Source organism: Tamandua tetradactyla, chromosome 21 (genome assembly GCF_023851605.1).
Source record: "Tamandua tetradactyla isolate mTamTet1 chromosome 21, mTamTet1.pri, whole genome shotgun sequence".
NCBI classification, from domain to species: domain Eukaryota; kingdom Metazoa; phylum Chordata; class Mammalia; order Pilosa; family Myrmecophagidae; genus Tamandua; species Tamandua tetradactyla.
In genome coordinates, this window is record NC_135347.1 from 50,813,317 (window position 1) to 50,827,502 (window position 14,186).

The 14,186-nt window shown below is 41.8% G+C and overlaps 1 protein-coding gene across 2 annotated transcripts in view; it reads right to left on the minus strand.

Annotated features, from left to right (window-relative positions):
- The window catches only part of MSH3 (mutS homolog 3), a 241,458-nt gene that overhangs the window by 147,067 nt on the left and 80,205 nt on the right, over positions 1-14,186 (minus strand). The window lies entirely within an intron of this gene.

A 14,186-nucleotide genomic window follows, 5' to 3' on the forward strand; every position in this document is an offset into this window, starting at 1 on the left:
TAGACTTCCTAATTTTAAAGCTTATTATAAAGTAACAGTGGTCAAAAAGTATGGTATTGGCACAAAGATAGACATATGATCAGTGGAATCAAACTGAGAGTCTGGAAATAGACCTCGAGATCTATGGTCAATTGATCTTCAACAAAGGCCCCAAATCCACTGACCTGGGACAGAACAGTCTTTTCAATAAACGGGCCCAGGAGAATTGGATATCCATAGCCAAAGGAATGAAAAAGGACCCCTACCTCACACCTTACAAAAAATTAACTCAAAGTGAATTAAAGACCTAAACATAACAGCCAATGTCATAGAACTCCTAGAAGAAAATATAAGGAAATATTTTCCAGAACTGGTAATAGGAAGTAACTTCCTAGACCTTACACCCAAAGCACAAGCAACAAAAGAAAAAACAGATAAATGGGAACTCCTCATAATCAACTGCTTCTGTACTTGAACAGTCTTTGTCAAAAAGCTGAAGAGGTAGTCAATTCAATGGGAGAAAATATTTGGAAAGCATATATCTGATCAGGGTTTGCTATCCAGTATACAGAAAAAAAATCATACAACACAACAAAAGAACAGAAACACAATTATAAAATGAGAAAAACATATGAACAGAATTTTTTCAATGAGGAAATAGAAACGGCTAAAAAGCACATGAAAAGATACTCATCTTCATTAGGTATATGGGAAATGCAAATCAAAACCACAGTATAGTTATCACCTCACACCTACAAGAAAGGCTGCTATTAAGCAAACAAAAAACAATAAATGTTGGAGAGGATGTGGAGAAATTGGGACACTTATTCACCGCTACTGGGAATGTATAATGGTACAACCACTGTGGAAGACAGTTTGGCAGTTCCTCAGAAGACTAAATACCAAGTTGCCCTACAACCCAGCAATACCACTACTCAGTATATACACAGAAAAACTGAAAGCAGTGTCACAAACAGACATCTGCACACCAAAGTTCATAGCAGCATTATTTACAATTGCCAAAAGATGGAAAGAATCCAAGTGTTCATCAACAGATGAGTGGATAGACAAAATGTGGTATACATATACGGAAGGAATAGTATGCAGCAGTAAGAAGGAATGAGGTCCTGAAGCAGACAACAACATGGGTGAACACAAAAAACATACTGCTGAATGAAATACGCCAGACATAAAAGGATAGATACTGTATGATTTCACTAATGTGAATCCCTTTGAAAATGTAAACTCAGAGTCTTAAAATGTAGAATATAGGGGACCAAGAGATACACAGAACCTAGAGAAGGGTTTCTTGATATGTATGGACTAGTTAATGAGGTTGAATTTAAATACATGGCAATGCCTAGAGATGATGGTAGTTCATTAGTGGAATAAGTAACAGTGCCATATTGTGGGTGAATATGACTGAAAGGAGTTGTTTAAAGCCATGAAGCTCACCAATTAGCACTATAAATAAGTTCTTACATGAATTACTTCAAAGGTATGACACTTGTATAAAGAGTTAATAATAGAGGAATATATGGGGAAAACTGCTTATTGCATACTAAGGTCTACATTCAACAGGAATACATCACTAGTACCACAGCAATACTATTTGTGTTAGTTAGATTCAGTTGTCAACTTGGCCAGGTGAGCATACCTAGTCTTGTTGCTGAGGACATAAGCCAACGGTACGCGAACCTCATCTGTTGCCAATTACATCTGCAGTCAGCTAGGAGGCATGTCTGCTGCAATGAGTGACGTTTGACTTAATTGGCTGGTGCTTAAATGAGAGATTGCAACGTAGCACTGCTAAGCAGCTAAAGCATTCCTCATCTCAGCACTCACAGCTCAGCCCAGGCCTTTGGAGATGCAGAAAGAAGTCAACCCGGGGAAAGTTGTTGGAACCCAGGGGACTGGAGAGAAGACCAGCAGAGACCATCTTGTGCCTTCCACGTAAGAAAGAACCTCAGTGGAAAGTTAGCTGCCTTTCCTCTGAAGAACCAACAAAATAAATCCCCTTTTATTAAAAGCCAATCCGTCTCTGGTGTGTTGCATTCTGGCAGCTAGCAAACTAGAACACTATTATTGGGAAATAACTCAGGGTGGGGGAGAACAAATTTAAGGGGAGGTTTGGGTTTTCTCTTTGGTGTGGGTGTATCTATCTGCTACTTTTCTCTATGGAGCAAGTAAAACTGCCTAAAATTGAGAGTGATGATGACTGTACAGCTAAGTGAGAATACTATGAAACACTGATTGTTTATTTTGGACAGATTACATGATATATACCTCAACAAAATCTGAAGATTCAAGATAAATAAACAAAGATTCAAGTGCTAGAGGAAATAGAAAGATTCAAGTACTAGAGACATAGTGTATTAGTTAGGGTTCTCTAGAGAAACAGAATCAACAGGGAACACTTGCAAATATAAAATTTATAAAAGTGTCTCACGTGACCGTAGGAACGCAGAGTCCAAAATCCACAGGGCAGGCTGCGAAGCTGATGACTCCAATGGATGGCCTGGATGAACTCCACAGGAGAGGCTCGCCAGCCAAAGCAGGAATGCAACTTATCTCCTCTGAGTTCTCCTTAAAAGGCTTCCCATGATTGCATTTAGCATCACTAATTGCAGAAGACACTCCCCTTTGGCTGATCACAAATGGAATCAGCTGTGGATGTAGCTAACGTGATCATAACCTAATCCTATGAAATGTCCTCATTGCAACAGACAGGCCAGTGCTTACCCAATCAGACGAACAGGTACCACAACATGGCCAAGTTGACACCTGTCCCTAACCATGACAGTCCACCCCTTGTCAACTTGGCACCTATACCTTAGATTTCCAAATGAAAACAAAAATAAGCACACATTTTTTCTTTTACCTGACAATACTCAACTGTCCTGCATATAACTGGAAACACATTAAATCTCTCCAGAATAGGGTGCAAATCCTTGGACAACATTCATTCTTAAACTTGATATCTTACAACTTAAATAGTATAACACAAACAAAACAGCATTACAGTCCTCGTTTCTGTAACTGATCACGTGGTCGAAGTTCATATTTATCACTACCTTCTTCCACTACCCATTCCATGTTCCCTTTCCCCTCAGCAAGCACTTCAGCTGGCCGTGGTTCTTTGCCTGGTGGGGTGACCCAAACCTTCATTCCTGAAGTCTCAGAGCCATTAGTGGTCCTGCCTGGATTGTGTTGTTGCAGTTTTCCATTGATTTTAATCACAGGGCATGGTAGTACTAATAGACGCCCCAGGGGATCTCCTATATTCCAAGAAAACTCTTCTTTACCTCCATTATGTAGTTGCAGTCCTACTTCCTTCTGATAGTCAGGGTCAATTACCCCAGACAATAATGTAATTCCCTTCTTGGTGTGTTGATCCAGAGGCATAAGTAGCCCAAAGTGGCCAGGTGGCAATCTTAACTTCCAGTTCAGTGGTATCACTGTTGTTTCTCCTGGAGAAAGCACACCCCATTTTGGAACTAAAACCTGTAGACCAGCAGAACTCAGGGTAGCAGGGACAGGAAGCAAAAATTTTCCCAGTGGATCACTAGGAGTAATAGTGAGTGGCACCACACCCATTTCCACCCCTTGGTTCCTGGACCCATGGATCCTGGCTATGGGAGAAACAGCACCATACAGTGGACGCTGATTCAGAGCATACACAGCTTCCTGGAGAACATTACCCCAGCCTTTCAAGTTTTTGCCACCTAGTTGGCACCGTAATTGAGTTTTCAAAAGGCCATTCCACCGTTCTATCAATCCAGCTGCTTCTGGATGATGGGGAACATGGTAAGACCAGAGAATTCCATGAGCATGTGCCCATTCCCGCACTTCATTTGCTGTGAAGGGTGTTCCTTGATCCGAAGCAATGCTATGTGGAATACCATGGCGATGGATAAGGCATTCTGTAAGCCCACGGATAGTAGTTTTGGCAGAAGCATTGCGTGCAGGGAAAGCAAACCCATATCCAGAGTATGTGTCTATTCCAGTTAGAACAAATCGCTGCCCCTTCCATGAAGGGAGTGGTCCAATGTAATCAACCTGCCACCATGTAGCTGGCTGGTCACCTCGGGGAATGGTGCCATATCGGGGGCTGAGTGTGGGTCTCTGCTGCTGGCAGATTGGGCACTCAGCAGTGGCTGTAGCCAGGTCAGCCTTGGTGAGTGGAAGTCCATGCTGCTGAGCCCATGCATAACCTCCATCCCAACCACCATGACCACTTTGTTCATGAGCCCATTGGGCAATAACAGGAGTTGCTGGGGAAACAGGCTGACTGGTATCCATACAACGGGTCATCTTATCCACTTGATTATTAAAATCTTCCTCTACTGAAGTCACCCTCTGGTGTGCATTCACATGGGACACAAATATCTTCATGTTTTTAGCCCACTCAGAAAGGTCTATCCACATACTTCTTCCCCAGACCTCTTTGTCACCAATTTTCCAATTATGGTCTTTCCAAGTCCCTGACCATCCAGCCAAACCATTAGCAACAGCCCATGAGTCAGTATACAAACGCACCTCTGGCCAGTTTTCCTTCCAAGCAAAATGAACAACCAGGTGCACTGCTCGAAGTTCTGCCCACTGGGAGGATTTCCCCTCACCACTGTCCTTTAAAGACACCCCAGAAAGGGGTTGTAATGCTGCAGCTGTCCACTTTCGGGTGGTACCTGCATATCGTGCTGAACCATCTGTAAACCAGGCCCGAGTTTTCTCTTCCTCAGTCAATTCACTGTAAGGAACTCCCCAAGAGGCCATAGCTCTGGTCTGGGAAAGAGAAGGTAATGTGGCAGCAGGAGTGGAAACCATGGGCATCTGTGCCACTTCTTCATGTAACTTACTTGTGCCTTCAGGACCTGCTCTGGCTCTATCTCGTATATACCATTTCCACTTTACAATAGAGTGCTGCTGTGCACGCCCAACTTTATGGCTTGGTGGGTCAGACAACACCCAACTCATGATAGGCAACTCAGGTCTCATGGTAACTTGGTGGCCCATGGTTAAGCGTTCAGTCTCTACTAAGGCCCAGTAGCAGGCCAAAAGCTGTTTCTCAAAAGGAGAGTAGTTATCTGCAGCAGATGGTAAGGCTTTGCTCCAAAATCCTAAGGGTCTGCGTTGTGATTCTCCTACTGGGGCCTGCCAAAGGCTCCAGACAGCATCTCTATTTGCCACTGACACTTCCAGCACCATTGGATCTGCTGGATCATATGGCCCAAGTGGCAGAGCAGCTTGCACAGCAGCCTGGACCTGTCGCAGAGCCTCCTCTTGTTCAGGTCCCCACTCAAAATTGGCAGCTTTTCTGGTCACTCGATAAATGGGCCGGAGTAGCACACCCAAATGAGGAATATGTTGTCGCCAAAATCCAAAAAGACCAACTAGGCGTTGTGCCTCTTTTTTGGATGTGGGAGGGGCCAGATGCAGCAATTTATCCTTCACCTTAGAAGGGATATCTCGACAAGCCCCACACCACTGGACACCTAGAAATTTTACTGAGGTGGAAGGCCCCTGTATTTTTGTTGGATTTATCTCCCATCCTCTGACACGCAAATGCCTTACCAGTAAATCTAGAGTAGTTGCTACTTCTTGTTCACTAGGTCCAATCAACATGATATCATCAATATAATGGACCAGTGTGATGTCTTGTGGGAGGCAGAAACGATCGAGGTCTCTGCGAACAAGATTATGACATAGGGCTGGAGAGTTGATATACCCCTGAGGTAGGACAGTGAAAGTATATTGCTGACCTTGCCAGCTGAAAGCAAACTGTTTCTGGTGGTCCTTACTAATAGCTATTGAGAAAAAAGCATTTGCCAGATCAATAGCTGCATACCAGGTACCAGGGGATGTATTGATTTGCTCAAGCAATGATACTACATCTGGAACAGCAGCTGCAATTGGAGTTACCACCTGGTTGAGTTTACGATAATCCACTGTCATTCTCCAAGACCCATCTGTTTTCTGCACAGGCCAAATAGGAGAGTTGAATGGGGATGTGGTGGGAATCACCACCCCTGCATCTTTCAAGTCCTTAAGAGTGGCAGTAATCTCTGCAATCCCTCCAGGAATACGGTATTGCTTTTGATTTACTATTTTGCTTGGTAGGGGCAGTTCTAGTGGCTTCCACTTGGCCTTTCCCACCATAATAGCCCTCACTGCACGAGTTAGAGAACCAACGTGGGGATTCTGCCAGTTGCTCAGTATGTCTATGCCAATTATACATTCCGGAACTGGGGAAATAACTACAGGATGGGTCCGGGGGCCCACTGGACCCACTGTGAGACGGACCTGAGCTAAAACTCCATTGATCACCTGGCCTCCATAAGCCCCCACTCTGACTGGTGGTCCAGAGTGACGTTTTGGGTCCCCTGGAATTAATGTCACTTCTGAACCAGTGTCTAATAATCCCCGAAATATCTGATCATTTCCTTTTCCCCAATGCACAGTTACCCTGGTAAAAGGCCGTCGGTCTCCTTGAGGAAGACTTAGAGGAAGGTCAACAGTATAAATTTGTGGCAGTGTAACAGGTTTCTTCCCCATAGGGACCTGGCCTCCCCTTCATTCAAGGGGCTCAGGGTCTGTAAACTGTTTCAAGTCTGGAAATTGATTAAGGGGCCGTGATTCTGTGTTTTTGTAATTCAGGTTAGACTTCTGTTCCCTTGACCTAGAATTCTTTTGTTTATACAGCTCCAACAAGAATTTAGTAGACTGCCCTTCTATTGTATTTCTAGGCACCCCATGATTTACTAGCCAATGCCACAAATCTCTGCGTGTCATATAATTTTGATGCCTCCTTTGAGTTTGTTGTCTATTATAATACCCACGTCTACCCTGTCTTTGGTGATTAAGTGCTGCCACCTGGCTTCTGCCAACTCGGGATCCTGTCATCCCCATTGTGTTTAAGGATTCCAGCTCAGTGACAGCAGTTCCTACAGTAATATCTGACCTACAGAGAATTGCAACCACAGAGCTCTTGAGGGATGATGGTGCTAGTCTCACAAACTTATTTCTCACTGTTCTGGTAAAAGGTGCATCTTCTGGACATTCCTGGGGTGTAAGAGCAGGCTTTGCATGATAAATCCACTCTAACATCCCAATCTCTCTAAGCCTCTGGATCCCCTCATCTACATTATACCAGGGAAGTTCTGGCATTTCAACCTCAGGTAATGTTGGCCACCTTTTGATCCATGTTTCAACCAACCACCCAAACAAGCTGTTAACACCTTTTCTAACTGCTCTAGCTATAACATTGAATGCAGAATCTCTGCTTAGTGGGCCCATATCAATAAATTCAGCCTGATCCAGCCTTATATTCCTCCCACCATTATCCCACACTCTTAAAATCCATTGCCACACATATTCCCCTGATTTCTGTCTATATAAATTGGAAAACTCACACAGTTCTTTTGGAGTATAACGTACCTCCTCATGTGTGATACTTTGTACCTCACCTTTAGGGGCCTGTTGGGACTTTAGTCTAGTTATAGGTCTAGAAGAAATGAGGGGTGGTGGGGGTGGGTCATGAAAAGAATTAGAAATATCTTCCAAGCCATTTGCTTCAGGGCTTTCATTTGCAGTTTCATCTGGTGAAACAGGATTAATAACTCTAGGGCTAATCCCTTCAGGAGGAGGTTGGGTGGCCAATTCCTCAAGGCAGGCTGAAGGTGGGGCGGCTATGTCCTCAGGGCAGACTATTACAGGGTTATCTAAAGAAGGCTCAGCATGGTCTAGGGTTTCAACCTCACCCCCAACATCATTATCAATCCATATGTCACCATCCCATTTTTCAGGGTCCCACTCCTTTCCAATCAATGCCCTCACTTTAACGGCAGACACCATGCAAGACTGAGATTTCAGTTTACGTTGTAAAGTTGCTACTCTAACAATAAGATTCTGAGTCTGATTTTCAGAGATCTCAAGTCTACGGCTACAGGAAATAAAATTTTCCTTGAGGATACTCATAGAAACCTCTACATCTTTCAGACGGCACTTAAGCTTCTTGTTTGAAGCCTTAAGCCCATCCCTTTCACCCTTTAATGCAGACAGTGTATCTAACAACAACCAACCAACATCTCTATAACTCTTATTTCTACAAAACTCTGTAAAGGTGTCAAGAACATTATCCCCCAGAGTCTGGCTTCGTACAAGCGAAGCATTAGGAGAATCGAATGATGATATTTTGACTATCTCCTTTGCCAACTCAGTCCATGGATTGGGAGTGTCATTCTGATTATGGGAATCAGAGTCCTTAGTGTCTCTGAGCCCAGTCAGAGTAGAAAACCATTCATAAAAACCCATTTTTAAGATTCTGTTCCTTAAGAACCACTCCTGGTACCAAGATGTATTAGTTAGGGTTCTCTAGAGAAACAGAATCAACAGGGAACACTTGCAAATATAAAATTTATAAAAGTGTCTCACGTGACCGTAGGAACGCAGAGTCCAAAATCCACAGGGCAGGCTGCGAAGCTGATGACTCCAATGGATGGCCTGGATGAACTCCACAGGAGAGGCTCGCCAGCCAAAGCAGGAATGCAACTTATCTCCTCTGAGTTCTCCTTAAAAGGCTTCCCATGATTGCATTTAGCATCACTAATTGCAGAAGACACTCCCCTTTGGCTGATCACAAATGGAATCAGCTGTGGATGTAGCTAACGTGATCATAACCTAATCCTATGAAATGTCCTCATTGCAACAGACAGGCCAGTGCTTACCCAATCAGACGAACAGGTACCACAACATGGCCAAGTTGACACCTGTCCCTAACCATGACACATAGGTATATCTATTCAATGTTGGTAGGTGCAGCCTCTCTGGAGCATAACGTAGTAGATCCACAGGAGGCTAAACATAGGGTCGCCATATGGTTAGACAATCCCATTACTGGAATATACTCAAAAGAACTGAAAACAGGGACTCAGGTAAACATTTGCACCCTGATGTATAGTGACATTATTCACCATACTCAATGGATGGAAGTGGCCAAAGGGTATGTGATAGTTAGTTTAGGTTCAGGTGTCAACTTGGCCAGGTGATGTTGCCCAGTAGTTCTGTTGCTGTGTACTTACATCATCAGCATGTGAAACTCATCAATGTTTCATTACATCTATGGTGGGCTAAAGGGAGTGCCTTCCACAATGAGTGAATATTTAAAGGAGAGGTCAGAAGAGAGAGAAAGAGTTCAGTACAACCCAGCACAACGCAACTCAGAGCTCAGAGCCAGGTCAGACCCAGGCATTTGAAGATGCAGAGAGGAACTGCCCTAGGAAAAGTCATTTGAACCCAGAAGCCAGAAGAGAAGCCCAGCAGCTGTCACCGTATGCCTTTCCAAATTAGTAACTAAATAAATCCCCTTTATAAAGGCCTGTTCATCTCTAGTGTATTGCATTCTGTCTGAATTAGCAAGCTAAAACATATTTGGTACCAGAAGTGGGGTGCTGCTGCATTTGCAAATACCAAACATGTCAAAACGGCTTTTTAAATGGATAAGCGGAAGATTCTGGATGAATTGTGAGGAGCTTGATAAAGAAAGCCTAGAATGTTTTGAAGAGACTATTGGTATAAATACGAACTCTAAAGATACTTCCAAAGCAGACTGGAAGGAGGGCAACCCTTGTTTTGAAGTAGCAGAAAGTGTGGCAAAATTGACTCCTGCTGCTGTGTGGAAGGAAGAATTTCAATGTGATGATCTGGAATACTTGACTGAGAAAATTTACAAGCTAAATGTTGAGGATGCAGCCTGGTTTCTCCTTGTAGCTTATAGGAAAATGTGACAAGAAAGGGACAGGCTGAGACTGAACTTTTAGGTGCAAAGAAACCAGCAAGGGATCATCTGGAAAATTCTGGGCTTGTAGAAGTGGGACCCCAGAGAAAAGTACCCCACATGAGGATTTAACCAAACACAGAACCACTCAGCCATTACAAGACAAGACAGGATTAGAGATGGAGTTATCCAGAATGATTTATGGAAGACCCTATTGTCTGATGGCTTTGATACCAGTATGCTACATGTCAAGTCAATAAATTTTTTGCAAGACCTCTATAAACGGAACCACCTCTAGTCTGGACTAAAAGGGACAGACCGAAGGAAGAATGGCCTCAGAGGCAGAACCATGGAAGTTAAGGTCTAAAGTCAAGAAACCTGAGATCCACCTGTGCGATGGAGGGGGTGAGTTTGCCCCAGAGGCAAACAGCAGACCCTCCACCTCAATGTTAAGGAAGAGTTCTGGTATCCCAAGCCAGAGCATGGAGCCTGGCTGCCACCCCACTGTTCTGAAAGAGCTGAGGACGTGCCCCGAAGATGGCAGATAATCCACATGCTACCTAGATATTTGAGGAGGGTGAGGCCAAGAAAAAAATGGTCTTCCCAATGTTCCCTAATGCTGCAACCCTCATCCAGGGTTTGGAGAGAACAGGGCCACAACACAGGCCCTTGAAAATGCTAGGATTGCCAGTTTCTAAAGCCTTGAGTATGAATGGCTCTCAGACTTAGAAATCTAATGGAGTTTGCCCTACAGGTTTTTGGAACTGTTTAGGTCCAGTGACCCGTTTCCCTTTCAATTTCTCCTCTATAGCAATGGGATTGTTTATCATATGGCTGTTTCTTCTTTGAATATTTAAAGCACATAATTTGCCCTAAATTCACAGGTCCACAGTCAGAGGAGAATTTTGTCTTAAGATAGACCATGCCTGTAAGTGACTTTGATGAGACTTTGTACTATTTGAAGTTGTCATTATATTTGTGTTGTTACTGAAATGATTTAAGGCTTTTGTGATATTGCGATGAAATGAATGTATTTTGTATGTGGAAAGGATAGTGCATTGCACGCAGGACAGATGAGCATTGTTAGGCAAAAAAAAAAAAGTCTGTTACTGTTTCCTGCACAGAGTTTATGAAATACATGTCTGTTATTGTTTTCTATTTAGAGATTAAGTATGGTTTAAGGTAATGTGTATAGTTGTCAGGTTGACAAGGGGTGGACACGTGATGGCTAGTTTCAGGAGTCAACTTAGCCAGGTGACAGTTCACAACTGCTCTGTTCCTGTGGACTTAAATCATCAGCATGTGAAATTCATCTATAGCTGATTACATCTGCAGTGAGCTAAGAGGAGTGACTACCACAATGAGTGAGGCTTAGAAGACAGAAAAGGAACTCAGCAAAGATGAACACAATGCAGCCCAAAGCTCAGGGTCAGTTCAGACCTAGATATTTGGAGATGCAGAAAGGAACTGCCCTGGGGAAAGCTGTTTGAATACAGACACCAGGAGGAGAGCCCAGCAGACACTGCTGTGTAGCTTCTCAAATTTGTAAATTTGTAACTAAATATATCCCCTTTATAAAAGCTAGTCCATCTCTGGAAGCATTTGCAAAGTAAAACAGGTACATAGACTGGAAAGCAATAGTGTGAACTGCTGTGTAAACATATGATGGCATATTGTGTGGCTACAGAAAGGAACAAAGTCAAGAGGCATGCAAAAGGTGAATGAACATTGAGGACATTATATTGAGTAAAATAAGCCAGAAACAAAAGGACATACTGTATGGTCTGTTTTAGAAACTACTTATAAGAAAAGTAAGGCCTAGATTGTAAACTCTTACAGCAGTCACATTTACTCCTGGCCTTTAGATGTTATTTCTAAATTCTGAGATGCTGTGCTCTATGTATATAACCTGGTATTTCCCTGGAACTTTGGGTAACTGTGTGATACCTAAGACTCAAAGTTGAAGTTCTGCAGCTGTGAAAGTCAACATTGCTACACACAGAAATTGTCTAAAAAGTCTAAAAAGAGAATAAGCTATAATTAGACCTAAGAACAAAGCCAATCTGGTTAGGATTAGAAATACAGGGTTAAGGATGATGTCGTCTGTATTTTGGAACTTCACCAACTGTATGAGACCAGAGGAAGAGAGGTTTACTTTGAACAAATCTTAAATTTTCTGTAGCACATAATTTTATTTAACCTGTCTGGCAGTTCAGTTAAACACCTAAATGCATGGAGCCTAGAATGGGGACCAAGGTTTTGCAATTCTGTATAACTTAATGTAATAACCAGATATTTTCCAGAATATGTTGGGCAGATAATTGAAGTGTATTGGCAAAGTCCCTTGAGGGACAAGAGAAAAAATACGGAGCTATATTTTCCTGGGAAATCCCTAATACTCTCTCAAACATTCGGGACTCTCAAGTTAATACACGAAGCCCTTGATCTTGAGGCTTGCTCTTATGAAACTTATTTCTGTAATAGAGAAGCTGAGGTTACCTATAACTATGTCTAAGAGTTACTTCCAGAGAATGTCTTTTGTCGCTCAGATGCAGTCTCTTTCTCTCTCTCTCTCAGCTCAACTTTGCAAGGAAATTCACTATCCTCTTCCCTATATGGGACATGACATTCAAGGATGTAAGTCTCCCTAACAACTTGAGACATGACTTCCAGGGAGGAGCCTGGCCCTGGCACCATGGGATTGACAAAGCCTACCTGACCAAAAAGGGGGAAAGAAATGGAACAAAGTAAAGTTTCAGGGACTAAGATATTTCAAATAGTCAAGAGGCTATTCTGGAGGCTACTCTTATACAAGCTTCAGCTAGATACTGCTAATTGCCATGGTATGCCAAGCCCCACCAACAGTATTCCTGTAAACCCTAAAGAATACCCAGGGCTCTATTTGAGACTCTATAAAAGTTTCGCTCACTGTTTATCTTTCAGAAAGTAAAACCTCCAGATGGTTCTTAGTCCAGATAAGCCCTGAAACACAGAGGGGCCAGCCTCTCCAAGAACGTCAACCAGTTGCATACCCCTACCCCAAAATGTTGACACCCATTTTCAACATGAGGAAGGTAGAATGCTCATTGCCCAAATATCCCTAAAGATTGGGAAAAGGCTCAAAGGAGAAGGAGGAGTTGTAATAGAAAATACAGGATTTAACAAATGAGTACAAATACATAATCTTAAATTGATGTTTGCTTTTAGTCTCTACTGACTTAGAGCAGCTAGGAAGAAATACCTGAAATTGTGGAACTATAACCCAGACCAAAACGCTGAAATTTGTTCTATAACTACTTGTTAAAATGTACTTTGAAACTTATCATTTTTGTATATATGTTATGTTTCATAATAAATGTTAAAAATTAAAATAAACATTACAGGTACAGTTGTAACTTACACTCATCTGCCCCCAATTATATTCATCTCTCTACCATCCTCAGAAGTATATATTATCATGCATGCTTTTATGCTACACAATATATTTTATCATCTTTACACAATATATTGCTGCATTTCACATTTTTAATTTTATAAAAGTAGTACTTTTTTAGTTCCAGTCTTCAACACCTTCGTTGTTCCATTCATTATATTTCTAAAATTTATATATGGTAACAGACATGCCACTTTTTCATTTTACCTGCTGCTAAGTATCCCATAATTTCTTAAATATTCTTGTAAATTTTTAAGTTTGCCTTCCAAATTTAATTCACCTAAATTTATTTTTTGGATGGTATGAAGTTAGAAATACAATTCGACTTTCCATGTGATTATTTCTTGATTCTGAAAGCACCATTTACTGAATAGTCCAACTTTCTCTACTGATTTGTGTTGCTACCTTCATGATATATCACATTTCTAGGTTATTGTATCCTGATTCCAACTTTTCTATTCTCTTCTTCTGATCTTTTTGCCTGTCTCTGTATTAACACCACAGTGTCTTAATTTCCATTATTAGGTACCATTATCTGGCATGGCAAGATCACATCCTGATATCAATCTAAATTTTCTTGGCTACTCTTGGACCTTTGATTTTATTCAGCTTGTCACAGTCACAAAAACTTTTTTGGGATTTTGACTGGATTTACAATTCAAATATAGAGAAAATTGTTATCTTTACAAACTAAGAACTAAAGATGATAAATCTCTCCATTTATTTCTTTCCTTTATGGCCAACAATGATGTTCTGTAATTTTCTCCATGAAGATTTTATAGATCTTTGGTAGTGCTCTCTCTAAGATATGTTATAGATTTGTACTACTGCTGTGAAGGAAATCTTTATTCTATTACATTTACTAATGGATTCTTATTGGTTTAATGAATACTGCCAACTTTTTACATGTAGCAACCTTGCTGAACATTCTCCTAATAGAATTTCTTTGGTTGCCTGGGTATATTACCTGGGGATAAAAAGGATTGTTTTCATTTCTCC